This window comes from Anabrus simplex, chromosome 2 (genome assembly GCF_040414725.1).
Source record: "Anabrus simplex isolate iqAnaSimp1 chromosome 2, ASM4041472v1, whole genome shotgun sequence".
Taxonomy (NCBI): Eukaryota; Metazoa; Arthropoda; class Insecta; order Orthoptera; family Tettigoniidae; genus Anabrus; species Anabrus simplex.
The window spans coordinates 1,237,940,727-1,237,958,807 of NC_090266.1; the positions used below are offsets into that span (position 1 = coordinate 1,237,940,727).

Genomic DNA, 18,081 nt, shown 5'->3' on the forward strand with positions numbered 1-18,081 from the left:
TTAATTCATTGTGAACTTAAAAAAATTCCTTCAGCTTATCCAGTTATTTCTGGGGTCGTTGGAGCCACCTTGGCTCATTTTGGTTTTGGTCAGGGGGTTTAAGACTAGCTGCTCTTCTTGACGTCACGTGATTATCGAGATGAAAATCTCGACCAGAATCAACCAGCCTTTGAACCTCAGCCTGCTGGGTTGGAAGCCAGCAGCTAAGCCAATGAGCAAAACATTGTTAACTGCAAATGAACACCTACGACCTGTTTTCCAGTCATGGACTGGGTCAGGGATGTACTGAATGAATCTTATATAGGCTATTAGTACGATGGGGTCACCACTCTCAAAGTGATTTATTAATGACTGATAAATGCTATGAAAATATAACGGAGAGAGTTGCTGGAACGAAAGATGACAGGGAAAACCGGAGTACCCAAAGAAAAACCTGTCCCGCCTCCGCTTTGTCCAGCACAAATCTCACTTGGAGTGACCGGGATTTGAACCACGGTATCCAGCGGTGAGAAGCCGACGCGCTGCCATCTGAGCCACGGAGGCTGAACCATGCTCCATTAGCATGTTTCTCAAATGCAATGTTTTACTATGCAAATGAGTTGTGTCGACCTCAGTTCAAAAAACTTATGTATATCCATCGGTGCGCTTCAGAGCGCAGCACTCTGCATGACGTGTATTGACGATCTTTTCTTTTACGAGACAACTAGGTTTTATCTTTTGAAGCATATCTTTGCCTTGCTTACTCGAGATAATTTAACAATGGAGCCAAGGCGGTCTGGAATTGCCTTTCTCTGTTTTAGGTGGATTTTTAACTTATTTAAAAGAGCTTTTACTACATTCATATCGTAAGTTAAGTATGGATATAACAGGTATGTGCTTTTAGTTGTTACTTTATTACCACGATGTTTGTTAACATTTTTTTTTACAATCCTTGATAACTGGTCGACGTGCGTCTTTGTACTTCGGTGCGTGTAATGACCTGTGTGAGTGCCAGTGCTTGTTATTATGATTACTGTTCATCTGGAATTTTGGTCTCCGACTCATCGCATTTTGGTGCACTTCGTTTTGTTGTACTTCGCCATCTATGAAGCCATGACTTTCGTGTCGACTAAAAGTTTCATTTGGGTCGTACGAAGCTCGAGCTTGATGGGCTTTGGTACGTGATTCTGCCTGTTTCCCCTGATTATATAAAAATATATATACATTTATATTGTGCTCCCGTAGTGCACGCTACTTGTTGAAATGTGCAAGACCTGGGACTGTGTTAAAGTGAGTCATGTGATGTGTACTGGCAACTCGTGTGAATGTTTCGAATGAATGTTGGTGTCTGAACAAAGTGAAAGATGGGCTATCGATTAGTTTATTTAAATTATGATTTTAATTTTTTGATCCTGTTCCTGTACCTTATTTTCTTTTCTTGGTACAGCATTGTTATTTATTTGTCCAAGTCTTTACTTTGGGTTCGGCCCAGCCGCCTGTCGGCCACGTCTATTTTCATATTTTCTGTCATCGCGCATGCCTGTAATCCTCTGGACCAGAGATGCTGTACTCAGCGCCTTGTTGATACCTTCTTTTAATTTCTTCCGCTTTTATGTTGATCTCTCTGGACGTGTGGGCTGACATTCTTCTATTGTTGTTGCGTGAATAGCGGTGGTGTGAATAATGTAATCTCGTAAAAGGATACTGCTTATATTACCGTGCGCACGGCAATTTGATTGGAATGCTAATTGTAACGAGGTTGTTACTGAATCAGTGAGCTGGTAATAATATATTTTTAGTGTTTCATTATTAATTATGTTGAGCTCACTCGACGATGCCGAGAGGTACGCTTCAGAAGGTATGTTCATGTTTTTATTTATTGGTTTGTCTTGTACAATTGGCTTCCTTTTCATGCTTCTTGATTCAAATACTAACCTTATTAATAAACCCTGTCCTTACGTTTATTCAGCGTTTTATTTATAGTAGTCTTGGATAATCATCCTTGTTCACTAATAACGAGGGCCATCTTCAGTTCAGGGTTGTCTTTCTGCCTTCCCTAATCGGGGTCCGCACCTCAATTCTCCCGATATGCGCATCTATTCACATCGCGTTAGATATGTAGGGGAGGGGGTTCGGCACAAGGCTCTCATTGTTAACCCTTAACTTGTTGCTGGTGGTGAGAAATCAATAACGTGGATGGAAACTAAGGAACTCTAAAACATTTTTGAAGAATTCAATTAAATATTTTCTTTTTTTTGTTGCTGTAAATTTATGTAAATTTTTATGTGTTTTAGTTGTGAAATTTTGTGGATTTAAAGAATTTTTAGGACTCGCAGAAGAGACAATTATATTTAGTGTTTAAAAAAAGGAGACTTTGATTCTGGGGTATTGCCAAGACCTCCAGTAGTGTACATGTTGTAACCCATTTTTTGTATCACCCTGTAGTTGCCACGTGGAGGCTTCGATCATGAAATCGCTCAGTTTCGCAACTGAAACTTCTAGAATATATTTCCCACATTAGGTAAGGTATTTTCATTGGCTGGAATAACAGCCATTCTGGTTGGTGAAAACTTCGGGTCGAATCATAGGGAGCTTCCCTGATTGGCTGTTTGAGTGTTTCTCAATTTCTGGCCTTTTTGGCTACTCGGTAGTAGGGAGGGCTCTGTTCCGCATCTTTGTTTTTCGTACGTCTTAACGGTCGGACGCACCTTGTAAGGTGGTCCGCTCAGCGGCTCCAGTCATCCCGGGGTAAGCATGCTTTCTTTTCTCAAATGTTAAATTATTATGTAAATTCATTTGTTTGGAGTTTATCTTAGACCCTGGTTTTCACCGTTTTGGTTTTGTTATACCTTAGTTCGTCAGCTAGGCATATCCTTTGTTTTGGAGGCAATTCCTTTTATTAACCTTTTGTGTAAATGTAAATTTTAATTTTTCCATTCGGGTTGCCTCCAGTAATGCAGCGTCAATTTAGTGTATACCTGTTGAGCTATGCATCCCTCGCTGACGTCTATTAGGAGAGGACTCCACCTCTAAAGGCCTCTGCGCTAAATTCAGATTTCCGTTGTTACTTTCTTTGTAAACTTTTCTATTTGCCTTGTAAGATGGTTGAAATTATGTCATATTCCCTGTTCAATTTTCCTTGTAAATTTCATTATCGAAGTTATGCTCACCTTCCTAAATGTATCGTAATATTGTGTTGCCATTTGATTTTCTGAAGAACCACTGATAGAAACCTCGTGGTTCGAATTAACCTTTTTCTTAATTGATAATGTAATCATTTTAATTGGTGTTTTTTACCTTGTTAAAATTCTTTATTGTGAGTAAACCCTACAACGTCACGTAAGATCTCGTCCTCTGTAGGGCTTCCCGGCCTGCTTCCCTTACATCCTTTCTCTAGTTGTCATGTTGGTAACCCTGCGTAGTCATGTGTATGTTGTCGAAATTTAAAATGTTTTTCCTGGTGTATCATCGGCTGATGTTGTTCCTTCAGGTTTGTTATTTTGGATTATTACATCATGACTTGTTTTATATATAACTTATAGTGCGTCCGATCGTTAAGATGTACGAAAAACAAAGATGCGGAACAGAGCCCCGCTACTACCGAGTAGCCAAAAAGGCCTGAAATTGAGAAACACTCAAACAGCCAATCAGGGAAGCTCCCTATGATTCGACCCGAAGTTTTCACCAACCAGAATGGCTGTTATTCCAGCCAATGAAAATACCTTACCTAATATGGTAATGTGGGAAATATATTCTAGAGGTTTCGATTGCGAAACTCAGCGATTTCGTGATCGAAGCCTCTACGTGGCAACTACAGGGTGATACAAAAAATGGGTTACAACATGTACACTACTGGAGGTCTTGGCAATACCCCAAAATCAATGTCCCTTTTTTTTTAAACACTAAATATAATTGTCTCTTCTGCGAGTCCTGAAAATTCTTTAAATCCACAAAATTTCACAACAAATAAAACACAAAAAAATTTACATAAACTTACAGCAACCAAAAAAAATAATTTTAATTGAATTCTTCAAAAATATTTTCGAGTTCCTTAGTTTCCATCCACGTTATTGATTTCTCACCACCGGCAACATAACTAATAATTTAGGCCTGGTAATGAGTAGACCATATAGCCAGCATCTCAACACTGGTATATAAACCAAAAAGTTAAAAGTCTGCTAATTGGACTAGGAATGATTATTAACTGATATTTCATGATTTGGTTTGCTGCCAATAAGGATTACTGTAATTGCATATGTCTCAGTGGTATGGTTGCCTTCTTTGCCCAGTTGAACAACGAACTAATGAAACATCAAGAGGATATTACGACAAGTGGATAACGGTGCACACTGAAAATTTTAACACGACCTTATAAGAGCATGCACTTTTTCTTAATAAGAACATTTTAACATTCATAACACCATTCTTGCTTCAATCTTAAATGTTTTTAACTATGACATGTATATGTTAATTTTTAGTAATCTACTGATGAGGATCCAATTAGGATCAAAACATGTATAAATGTGACAAGTGTGAAATGTAAGGTTTTTAAAGTCACATTAACCATAATGTATTGAATAAAGAGGGTACAGTTTAATAATAAATGACTGTTATAGTGATTTAAAGATTACCAGTTTAGGAGTGAGTGTGGCCGCTGTATTGTCATCTATTCATTCAGCGATGATAGCTTGCCATAGAGTGTTATAGTGTTCTTGGCTATTTTTACCTGGGCATTATTCGTTTGCAATGTAGAGGAAGAAAGTGAGACAAATACAAAACAGTGAAAAACTACAAATCCTTCAAGAAGTGGATTGCAATCCAAATATGAAGTGTGTGGATGTAGCGCGTAAGTTAGAACATTCCTCCGTCAACATTAAATACAATTGTTAGCAAACGTAAACTGATTGAAACTACTTTCGAACAAGAGAAAAACCTCAAAGAAAACAAAATCGCCAGGGTCAGTTCACAGAATTAGAAGAAGTTGTTCTAAAGTGGTATGTGCAAGCGCAGGCTTCAAACATGCCAGTTCATGGTATTGTGGTTCGAGCTCAGGCAACACTTATTGCACAAAAGATGGGAGACTTTGTGATTTTAAAGTATCTAATGGCTGGATTGACAGATTCAAGAATCGACACGACCTAGTTTATTATAATCTATTAGTTTCATGTCCGTATTGATGTTCAATATACACAATTATAAAGATGGGAGCTTTCCACCTAATCAATCCTGTATTTTGTCCTTATGAATATACAGGACCGGTTTCGACCTCCTTCGAGGTCATCCTCAGCTGGTCATATAATCTAATGTTAACGTAACATACAATTATAAAATATCACTAAATCTAATAAAGAATGTCATATGATATGAATAATGGTGCTGTAGTATTAGTGTTTTACTAATGGTTTTGAAACAATCGTCGACATTGACATGACCTGTGTTAGAGACTTAATACTTCACTATTCTACTCATAATAACATATAATTAGTTAAAATACAATATTCTTAAACTTGGAAATGTTCATAATGTTCTTGCGGTCCACATTAAATCTTTTTGATCTGAGTTAATAAAACATTATGTAAATATACAGGTGAGTTTATACAAATGTTCTAATATTTTCATCAGTATGGATTGTTGGTCTTGAGACGTGCACTTATGCTACTTAATTGCGTTAATATATCATACCATATTATCTAATATTAACATAAATATAAAACATGCTAGATCTAGTAAAGAATGTCATATGATATGAATAATGCAGTTGTAGTGTTTAAAACAATCGTCGAAGTTCACATGACCTGCATTTGTGACTTAAAATTCCACTATTCTGCTCATAAGTAACACTTAATTTGTCACGTACAACGTTCTTAAACTTGGAATTGTTCCATGGCGTTCTTGTGATCCACATTAAAACTTCTGATCTATGTTGATAAAATGTTTTATAAATACACAAGTGAGTCTATGTAATGTTATGGTATGTTCATCAGTGTGGGTTGTTGATCTTGAGACGTGCACTCCTCAGTTTTTATGCTACTTAATTGCATTAAAGTATCATGACGTACTATCTTCTTCCATTTTATGGCTCACTGTGTGGCATTGAATCAGTGCGAATGCTCCCTCTTCACAGTTGTGTTGTTGGACATGTGTATCGGTGTATGCTGTGCACGACGTGCTCCTGAACAACATACACCGATAACTGTGAAGAGGGAGCATTCGCACTGATTCAATGCCACACAGTGAGCCATAAAATGGAAGAAGATAATACGTCATGATATTTTAATGCAATTAAGTAGCATAAAAACTGAGGAGTGCACGTCTCAAGATCGACAACCCACACTGATGAACATACCATAACATTACATAGACTCACTTGTGTATTTATAAAACATTTTATCAACATAGATCAGAAGTTTTAATGTGGATCACAAGAACGCCATGGAACAATTCCAAGTTTAAGAAAGTTGTACCTGACAAATTGTTACTTATGAGTAGAATAGTGGAATTTTAAGTCACAAATGATTGTTACTAGCCCAAGTCAAGGCTTGGAAGTGGAGGCCTCGCCCACACATGCTAGAGAGGCATCCATGGTTCCTCCACATGGGTGATAAGGTGGTTCAGGTTGAAGTGGGGCTGGTGATCGAGGTGAAGGCTCACTGCGGGGTCCTGGAACCAACATATCACTTTGCTCTACGTAGCCTGGATGAGCCGCGGGTTGGGAAAGGGGCGATCCCAACCTAGGGGGAAAGGCATGGTTGTCAACTCAGTCATGATAATGCCAAGTGGAGACCACGTGAGTACGCCTACTGAAGGGGGAACAAACCTGGCTAGGTTCAGGCCAGGGGCAGACCGATGGATGGACGACTGAGGGGCGTGGTCTCTGCTACGGAGAGCCTAAGTTGCGGGAGGACAATGTATGTCTGTCTGTATGCCTCACCATGGATGGTGAGAACGACGCTCAGGACCCTAGAAGGGGCAAAAACCCTATGATTGATTAAAATACGGATGCTTATAAGGAATCAATTTCAAAAATTTCGACATCACGGGAAGCTAAGGAAGCTCCAGTAGAGCAGATCCAGGAGCAAGCCCAAATTGAAAAAATGGAGACTGAAGTCCCAATTGGACAGGCTGTCGCTGACTCAAAACAAGAAATGGCAACATAAGCTCCAGTAGAGCAGACTGCTGTCAGAATCACTCAGCACAATACCAAACTTCTAACATAAGAGTGGAGAGTGCTGAATGCCACTTCAATCGATAAGACAGGAAGGACAGTCGTTTTAGCCCTTTGTGAAAGAGACTTTGAAGAGCTCAAAAAGAGAAGCCTACAGGCTAAGCTCGGACTTTGGAAGATCAAGTTTCAAGTCATCAGGGGAAAAACGAAACCCAACGTTGATAAAATGGAGCTGAAGGTCCTTCAGGCCAATCTTCCGCATAAAAAAGCAGCTGTTGCAAATTTTGCCAGCAAGTTCAAGTCCGAGGCTATTGACATTGCCCTTATTCAAGAGCCGTGTGTAGTCAAGGGCAGAGTAGCAGGACTGGCGGAATCTGGACGTAAGCTGATATATGATACAACATCGGAAATGCCCAGAACATGTCTTCTTGCGAGCAGGAAATTAAAATGTCTTATGTTGCAGGAACACTGTTCGTGGGACTTAAACATGACCAAGATTAAACTTGGAAATTCGAAGGGACCCAAAGAAAAAAAACCATAGGCTCTGCATACGTCCCATATTACTCAACTAATCTACCCCCATTAGAAGAAGTTGGGAACCTAATTTGCAATGCAAAGAGGAAAGGCGAACACCTAGACCTTCGAGCAGATGCAAATTCACACCACAGATCATAGGGCAGCACAAACTGCAATGGAAGAGGTGAGTCTTTACTAGAGTTTATTATTGGAACTGAGTTGACGATACTAAACCTAGGAAACAAGCCTACATTTATAAATAAAAATCGTAGGGAGGTAATAGACATACACTAAGCACTACGGATATTGCAAACTTTACTGTACAAAGTATTAAAGACTAGAAGATGCTAGAGGAACTATCACTGGCAGACCACCAGCACATTCAATTTGCAATAGATATGAGACCATGTGGGATTGAGAGATCCAAAAAGAACTAAGTGGGGCAGATACAGAGAAATACTAGGGAAGGCTGTAAAAAAAATTCAAACTAACATGAGAGGACAGAAAGAATTGGATGAGGCAGTGGAACTATTACAAGAGGTCATTATAGACTCATTCCATGAAAACTGTCCTCTCAAAGAAAAGAAAAACACCAAAAAGGTAAGATGGAGGAACAACAAACTAGTCAAAATAAAAAAAAGAGGTTAGGATGATGTATAGAATATCATCTAGAAATGCTTTGTGGGATGCATATCATAGGAAACACACTGAGTATAACCTAGAGATATGGAAAGCAAAAAAGAAAATCTTGGAGACTTCTGTGAGAAAGTGGAATCACACATTGAAACAGCAAGGCTCCAGAAGGTTCTGAAAGCAACCCATATAAATCAAATGGGGACACTAGAGCAACCAGAGGGGTCATTTACTCAGGCGGGGAGGGACACGCTGGAGATACTAATGGCGTGTCACTTTCCAGAGGCTGAGGAGATGACAGAAGAAGAAACGGTTCGAACAGAGACCGGAGCTCGAAGAGCAGACTGGAACTGTGCCAACAGAATAATAAAACATAACCATGTAAAATGGGCAATCGACATGTTTCATCCTATAAAGGCTCCGGGGCCAGATGAGATACTTCCGATACTCCTACTGGAAGGACGGGAGATACTCGTCAATGCCCAGATGAACCTTTTCAGAGCTAGTCTAGCTTTAACGGAAAGTACGTACCGAAATCATGGTCTGAAGCTAAAGCAGTATTCATACCTAAGCCTGGAAGGGCAAATTATGCCCAAGCCAAAGCATACAGACAATTATGTTTTAACCTCCTTCATGCTGAAAGCAATGGAGAAAATTCTGGAACGGTGCAATTGAACTTAACGTTACATGAAAATCACTTTGCATATAGACCTGGCAGATCCACTGAAGTAGCACTCCACCAGTTGGTTTGTAAACTAGAGGAAAGCCTAGAATATAAAGAAATTGCACTGGCAGCATTTCTAGATATAGAAGGAGCCTTCAGCAATACAACCTATGACTATGATCAAAGCATTAGAAAAGAGCAACATGAGCAAAACTGTCATCAAATAATGGATTAAATCCATGTTAGACGGAAGGAAGATGAACGCAACCCTGTTTGAAGAAACTCTTACGGTTAGGGCCTCTCGAGGCTGTGCTCAGGGAGGAGTTCTTTCGCCTCTGCTGTGGAACCTCGTGGTGAACAAAATCATAGCTATGCTCAATGAAAAGGGTTTTTATACACAAGGATGCACAGATGACCTATTGATTGTGGTATGAGGTAAGGTGATGAGTAGGGCTCTGATCGATATGCTCGATAAAATCTCCAGATATGCTCAAAAACCATGTATTATATGCTCGATAGATATGCTCGAAAAACCCATTATATGCTTCATAGATATTCTCGAAAAACCCATTATATGCTGTTAAATATGCAGAATATGCTCGAAAAACACCGTTAAAAACTATAGAAAGGAAAGTGAAACGAAAAAACCAATAACATATCTTTATATATGAACTGTATTTTCTAATTGTATGTATGATACACTGCGATATACTCACATTCAAGTTTCAAGTATATATATGAGAAGTTTTCTTATAAAAGTTACAGTTTAAAAGTTCATTTACAAGATGTTCAGAATTAGGCGAGTCAATGAAGTAGATCTGCAATGCTCTGTACAACAAGAATTTTTTCTATGTTTTCAGTTTTGAATGATTTTCTTAAATCAGTCAAAAGTTTCAATGATGAGAATGATCTTTCGACGTCAACAGACACGAGAGGTAAATACTTGAATGATGCTGCTTCTTGTGCAGAGTAGTTCGGAAAATCCTCTGACAGTGCAGACTCGCCACGCAGCATCCTCTCCAAGTCCAACGCTGCACTCCAACCGGGATTTCGAGCCAGCACGAACTCCAATTTTTGTTTCACGGTTTTCCCAGTCTCTCCAGGCCACGAGTTGGCTTCTTGGATGACTCCTTGTATTGTAGCGACCACTTCAACCAACTCCATCACTTGCGATTCCAACTTTAGGATGGCCTCAGGAATGACGCTCATGTAGGCTTTTATGAAAGTCAAGGATGGCATCAAGCCCTTCATTTTAAAAGCAGCGTTAGCCTTCGCGATGTACTTGCTGTCCGCCTCATCAAACGTATTGATCACCTGGAAAAAATATAAATGAAAAACATTAGCCAAGGGTAATAACTGAGAAAATTACAAAATTAGGCGTCGTATGATGGAGTGAAGATAAAAGGTATGAAAAGATTGATGGAGAAAACCTCGTAAATGAGAAGATTTTAAACATTTCAAATAGTCTTACATCTTCAATTGCCCTATAATTTTCAGCGTAATACAAGGCAGCCAAGATCCAAGTTCCCTATCACGTCAATATGGGCTCGTGAGGTAAAGGGAGCTCTGGATGCATCGTCTTGAAGGCACGGACGCGAGAAGGAGCCTTGGCGAAAATTTTCTTCACTGAGGAAATGACTCTGTTGACGCTGGACAATTTTTCGTGCAGCTCCTCAGCAAGTCTGTGCATTGCATGGGCAAGACAAGTAACATTTAACATCTTCGGGTAGAGAAGCTTGAGGCTCTTCCCAGCCTTAATCATGTAGGGAGCAGCATCAGTCACCAATGCGAGTACTTTGTTTACCTCCTCATCTGAAAAGGTTGGCCACAGCAAGCCTGAAATAGGAATGCATAAAATGAAGGGTGAACCGTTCAGTTAACGGGATTCTGACATGTCGTACGACTGTAAGAGGTACTGAACTATCAGAGTCTTCACTGAGCATACGTAGAATGCATTGAAATTATAGCCAGACTGTACTTATTCTTCTTCGGCAAAACGCTCGAAAACTAAATTAACAAAAATATACTTCCGCAGAGCTGCTTGCACTGTTCGTACAATGGTACCATGGTTTGTCACATCTAGCTCCCTGCACAGAATTAGGTGGCCCTTCCCCGGTTCACTGGGACTGAGTTTTCCAACAATAACGTTGGCCATGTATCTTCCACAACTGTCTGTGGTCTCGTCGATAGATAACCAAATTGGGTGGCTCCCGATGTCGTCCCTGATTGTGTGTAGAACCTGGTGAAGAAAGTACCTGAATGAATATTCTTCGTGGGATGAAGGTAATATCGAGAGATTACCTTCATTACGACAGAGCCAGATCCATGTTAAAATTACTTCTAAATTGTTTAAACGAGAATGCAGAATACGGCAATCGTGCATGAATTCATACCTTTTCATACTCTGAAGAAACGTAATTTTTACGTAGGGTCAACTCATGAGGCAACTCTCTTCCTGCAAAGTCCTTGAAGAGAGCTCTATTCTCAGCATGTTCAACATTGTAGAGGAGTATGTTGGCGCTTAAAAACGCCCTACAAACTCTGGAAGAGAACTCGTCCGAGTGCTGTTGCTGATTGAACAAAGGTTGTATCAGCGCTTGTTTCTTCAATTTCCTTTTTTAAAATTCTTCGACTTTTGCTGAGTGCCCACTTGAGGCTTTATGTTGGGAAAATTGAAAACCCTTTGAAATCTTGATCTGAAAATAGGTAGGTATGCATAAGTGACTGATGACTGATACGGCCTTGTAATAATACTCAACATGGCTTAGCTGTGTTGATACTGCTACACGGCTGAAAGCAACGGGAAACTACAGCCGTAACCACCTCCCGAGGACATGCAGCTCTCTCTGTATGAATGATGTACTGATGATGGCTTCCTCCCGGGTAAAATATTCCGGAGGTAAACTAGTCCCCCATTCGGATCTCCGGGTGGGGACTACACGAGAGGGGGCGATCATCAGGAAGATGGATACTGACATTCTGCGAGTCGGAGCGTGGAATGTTAGAAGTTTGAATCGTTGTGGTAGGTTAGAGAATCTGAAAAGGGAGATGGATAGGCTAAAGTTAGATGTAGTTGGTATAAGTGAAGTACGTTGGCAGGAAGAACAGGATTTTTGGTCAGGCGACTACCGAATTATCAACACGAAATCAAACAGGGGTAATGCAGGAGTTGGTTTAATAATGAATAAGAAAATAGGGCAGCGGATAAGCTACTACGACCAGCATAGTGAAAGAATTATTGTCGCCAAGATAGACACCAAACCAATGCCCACCACAATAGTGCAGGTCTATATGCCTACTAGTTCAGCGGATGATGAAGAAATTGAAAGAATATATGAGGAGATAGAAGATTTAATACAATATGTCAAAGGTGACGAGAATCTAATTGTGATGGGAGACTGGAACGCAGTGGTAGGCCAAGGAAGAGAAGGTAGCACAGTAGGAGAATTTGGATTGGGACAAAGGAACGAAAGAGGAAGTCGGCTGGTTGAATTCTGCACTGACCATAATTTAGTCCTCGCCAATACTTGGTTCAAACACCACAAACGACGGCTGTATACGTGGACGAGACCTGGAGACACTGGAAGGTATCAAATAGACTTCATTATGATTAGGCAGAGATTCAGAAACCAGGTGTTGGATTGCAAAACTTTCCCAGGAGCAGACGTGGACTCTGACCACAACTTGTTGGTCATGAAATGCCATCTGAAGTTGAAGAAACTGAAGAAAGGAAAGAATGCAAAAAGATGGGATCTAGACAAGTTGAAAGAAAAGAGTGTGATGGATTGTTTCAAGGAACATGTTGTACAAGGACTAAATGAAAAGGCCGAAGGAAACACAGTAGAGGAAGAGTGGAGAGTCATGAAAAATGAAGTCAGTAGGGCTGCTGAAGAAATGTTAGGAAGGAAGAAAATATCAACTAAGAATCAGTGGATAACTCAGGAGATACTAGACCTGATTGATGAACGACGAAAATACAAGAATGCTAGAAATGAAGAGGGCAGAAAAGAATACAGGCGATTAAAGAATGAAGTGGATAGAAAGTGCAAGGTAGCTAAGGAAGAATGGCTGAAGGAGAAGTGCAAGGATGTCGAAGGCTGTATGGTCCTGGGAAAGGTAGATGCTGCATACAGGAAAATCAAGGAAACCTTTGGAGAAAGGAAATCTAGGTGCATGAATATTAAGAGCTCAGATGGAAAGCCACTTCTAGGGAATGAAGACAAAGCAGAAAGATGGCAGGAGCATATCCAACAGTTGTATCAAGGTAACGATGTAGATAATTTCGTTCTGGAACATGAAGGGGCTGTTGATGCTGATGAAATGGGAGACCGAATTTTGAGGTCAGAGTTTGACAGAGCTGTGAGTGACCTAAATAGGAACAAGGCACCTGGAATTGATGATATTCCATCTGAATTACTGACTGCCTTAGGAGAAACCAGCATGGTAAGGTTATTTCATTTAGTGTGCAAGATGTATGAGACAGGAGAGGTCCCATCCGATTTTCGGCAGAATGTTGTTATACCTATTCCCAAGAAAGCCGGTGCTGACAGGTGTGAAAACTACCGCACTATTAGTTTAGTATCTCATGCCTGCAAAATTTTAACACGTATTATTTACAGAAGAATGGAAAAACAAGTTGAAGCTGAGTTGGGGGAAGATCAATTTGGCTTCAGAAGAAATGTAGGAACACGTGAAGCAATCCTGACTTTACGTCTGATCTTAGAGGATCGAATCAAGAAGGACAAGCCCACGTACATGGCATTCGTAGATCTAGAAAAGGCATTCGATAATGTTGATTGGACCAGGCTATTTATGATTCTGAAGATGATAGGGATCAGATACCGAGAACGAAGAATTATCTACAACCTGTATAAAAATCAGTCTGCAGTGATAAGAATCGAGGGCTTTGAAAAAGAAGCAGCAATCCAGAAAGGAGTGAGGCAAGGCTGCAGTTTGTCCCCTCTCCTTTTCAATGTTTACATAGAACAGGCAGTAAAGGAAATCAAAGAGAAATTTGGAAAGGGAATCACAGTCCAAGGAGAGGAAATCAAAACCTTGAGATTTGCGGATGATATTGTTATTTTATCTGAGACTGCTGAAGATCTCGAGAAGTTGCTGAATGGTATGGATGAAGTCTTAGGTAAGGAGTACAAGATGAAAATAAATAAGTCCAAAACAAAAGTAATGGAGTGCAGTCGAACGAAGGCAGGTGATGTAGGAAATATTAGATTAGGAAACGAAGTCTTAAAGGAAGTAGATGAATATTGTTACTTGGGTAGTAAAATAACCAACGATGGCAGAAGTAAGGAGGACATAAAATGCAGACTAGCACAAGCAAGGAAGAGCTTTCTTAAGAAAAGAAATTTACTCACTTCAAACATTGATATCGGAATTAGAAAGATGTTTTTGAAGACTTTTGTGTGGAGCGTGGCATTGTATGGAAGTGAAACATGGACGATAACTAGCTCAGAAAGAAAGAGAATAGAAGCTTTTGAAATGTGGTGTTACAGAAGAATGCTGAAGGTGAGATGGATAGATCGAATCACGAATGAAGAGACACTGAATCAAATTGGTGAGAGGAGATCGATTTGGCTAAATTTGACGAGAAGAAGAGATAGAATGATAGGACACATCTTAAGACACCCAGGACTTGTTCAGTTGGTTTTTGAAGGAAGTGTAGGTGGCAAGAATGGTAGGGGTAGACCAAGGTATGAATATGACAAACAGATTAGAGCAGATGTAGGATGCAATAGTTACGTAGAAATGAAAAGGTTAGCACAGGATAGGGTGGCATGGAGAGCTGCATCAAACCAGTCTATGGACTGATGACTCAAACAACAACATGCATAAGTGAGAAAAAATACATTGAATGAACCAATATAAAGCATTGTGGACTATGAAATTATTTTCAAGTATTGCAGTAGAAATACGAGCACCCTCTCAACGATCCCATGAAAAACCAGCAAATCCAAACGTCAATTTCCGTCTCGGAAATGTAAAATCTGAGAATCTAACAGGTCTACACTCCGAATTCTTAGCCTTCTCTCTACTTACCTAGTAGGTAGGCACCATATGCTGCACATACGGCTTACTTGAAATTCCAACTGTTTGACCAGTAATATCTTTAAGAACATAGATGTGAAAATGTCAATAAGAACTTACCTCTTTTTCACATATTTTGCAGAAAAGAATTTTCCCATCAGTAGAAAACAAGTCAGGGTCTTCCTTTGTACATCGTCAGAGTAAAACACTCAGAGATTCCTTAACTTTAGGCATCGCGTATTTAGAAATCACAAGAACTAGATAGGTACATACGGATACGATTACGAACTGAGAGTAGAAAGCAGAAACTTCACTTGACCGGGTCGGATCTTCCACCACTTCATGGGAAAAGCCACCTAAACAATACTGGTTCTCAAAATAGGCACACCACTAAAATACCTCACATTTCAAAGTGAAAGGATGCTTGGGGCTTCCAGAGCTTATCTGACGAGTTGCACTCTAATCTGGCAGAGGCCAATCAGGGTGTGTGAATGACCTGACTAAAGGTTAAAAACCTGCGCTTCTATTATTCGCACCAGATAGGCTTTTCAATAATTATTTCTGTTATAGAACCCTAAGGATGGTCAGGGCCCGAATTCGGGGGGGGGGGGGCGGAATCCGAACAAAAACAAACTATTTAGACAAAAAACAACAAGAATATGCATTTATATGCTTCTATTCTGAAAACCACAGTTTTATGCATTTATATGCTCGATAAATTTAAATTCTCTTGGTCCCAGAGAGATGAAAATACCACCGAAAGGCTTCTTTCAATGTGTACTATTCAGGAAGAAGATATGCTAATATGCTCGAATCCGAGCCCTAGTGATGAGCGTTATCCAGGACCTCATGCAAAGATCACTTAACCTTGTGGAGAACTGGTGTAGAGAAGAGCAACTATCAGTCAACCCGAACAAGGTAACTCTGGTCCCTTTTACAAGGAGGAAATTAGAAGGCGAGAGATCACTGAAGCTCTTTGGGCAAGATATATATATGGAAAAACAGGCACTGCACCTAGGTGTAGTGTTAGATAAAAATCTAACCTGGAATCCACATATAGAAAGCAACATAATCCAGGCCAAGAACTTGCTGTATGCATGTAAAAGGGTCATCGAGAAGACAATCAATGGTAATGTGGATATATACATTGATCATTAGACCATTGATGGCCTATGCTGTAATCATCGTGGCAGAAAGTAAGCCAAGGAAAAGTCAGTAGTAGATTGGATAGCCTATGGAGAATGACATGTATAGCCATAACTGGGGCTATGAGAACTATGCTGACAGAAGCCTTGAATACTCTTTTTAATTTTTTTTTTTTTAATTTTGCAAATTGCTTAACGTCGCACCGACACAGATAGGTCTTATTACGACGATGGGACAGGAAAGGGCTAGGAGTGGGAAGGAAGCGGCCGTGGCCTTAATTATGGTACAGCCTGGTTTGAAAATGGGAATCCATGGAAAACCAACTTCAGGACTGCCGACAGTGGGGTTCGAACTCACTATCTCCCGAATACTGGATACTGTTATTAATAATCTTGACCATGATGGTCGAGATTGGATCCGTATTGACTTAGTAGCAGTAAATATGTTTAAATAGTATTGACTAGGCGGACCATCCTCCAACATATTTACTGTTACTGGATACTGGCCGCACTTAAGCGACTGCAGCTATCGAGCTCAGTTTGAATACTTTACTAGACCTCCCATCACTATGCAATTTCATAAGAGGACAGGCTAGAATGAGTTCATATAGATTGGCACAATCAGAGTGCTGAAATGCACAAAGATCAAATCTAGGACACTGTAAAATTAACAGAGCAATAACAGAGGAAGTTCTAAACATGCCTTCTGATCATACGATACCAAAGTACAACATTGAAAAACTATTTGAGACCCAGATAATAAAAAAAAGGAGACTGGGATATCAACAAATGGAATACTGAAAAAGAAGATATAGTGTGGTGGAGTGATGGCTCAAAACTGGGGATGGCACAGGAGGAAGGATCAACGGGGGAAGACCTGAGAGATCAATCCAGATGAGCCTGGGCAGACACACTACAGTCTTTCAAGCGGAAGTGATAGCTATCACAACATGTTTCGAAGAAAATCTGAAAATGAACTGTAGGAATAAGAACATTTTCATTTTTACGGACAGCCAAGCAGCAATTAAGGCACTCCCTGGTTATCAGTATGTTCCACCTATCTCCGAAGAGATAGGTGGGTTGTGAGATACCGATACCGGTGCGCTGTTCTGCGCTCCTCTGTCGGACTGTAATGTTTTGTATCTGTTGTGTGTGTAATGCAGTTTAATAATAGGTTTAATTGTTGTGTATGCTGTTTAATGATATACAGTATGTGTGTTAGTAGTGGTCATTTATGGGTGATCACACAGTGAAAAGTGTGTTTTTACATTGTTTTTATATTGTTGTAGTAACGTGTGAGCTGTATGTGAGTGTGTTTGTTTGAAGTTTAATGTGTGTGTGTGACCAGGAGGCCAGTTGACATTCAGTTGGTTGACACAGCAGATTTTAAAGTGTGTGTCGGCTGTGGTTGTTCTGATGGTTATCCATTCAGAAACGAGTCATACTCCCTGCGTTCGGAAGTTTGCTGAGAGATTTAGCCGGTGTCTTGGTGCAGTGACTAACACGGTATGCTGATTATTCAGTTATTAGTGTAAGTGTGCAGTGGTAGTGTATGTACAGTATTTTTATGGTGGGCACACCGCCCCAGGTTCCGGTCTCCAGTTTTTATCAGCATGGTGGGGAGGGCAGAGGTAGCAGAGGGTGCAAAACGGTCCTTATCTTTGTGTTAGTTAACTATGTTAATGGTTTATCTAATGCAGTGTGTGTTGTTCAGACTAAGGTTATTTGTCGGGGTTGGCACTAGAAGCAGTCCGGATAATATCCAGAATTGTCTGGTATTGCCATTCACTTCTCCTGAAGCTCTCAAAGTACAACATTGTCAAAATAATATGGCTAACAGGGCATTCAGGTATAGAAGGAAATGAAAAGGCAAACAACCTGGCCTGGAAAGGGGCAGAAACACATTTTGAAGGCCCAGAACCTGTATGCGGGATTTC

General features: G+C 40.1%; 1 protein-coding gene across 5 annotated transcripts in view; it reads right to left on the minus strand.

Annotated features, from left to right (window-relative positions):
* Nucleotides 1–18,081, minus strand: part of Pex23 (peroxin 23) — a 986,852-nt gene that overhangs the window by 796,750 nt on the left and 172,021 nt on the right. The gene's annotated exons all lie outside the window — the stretch shown is intronic.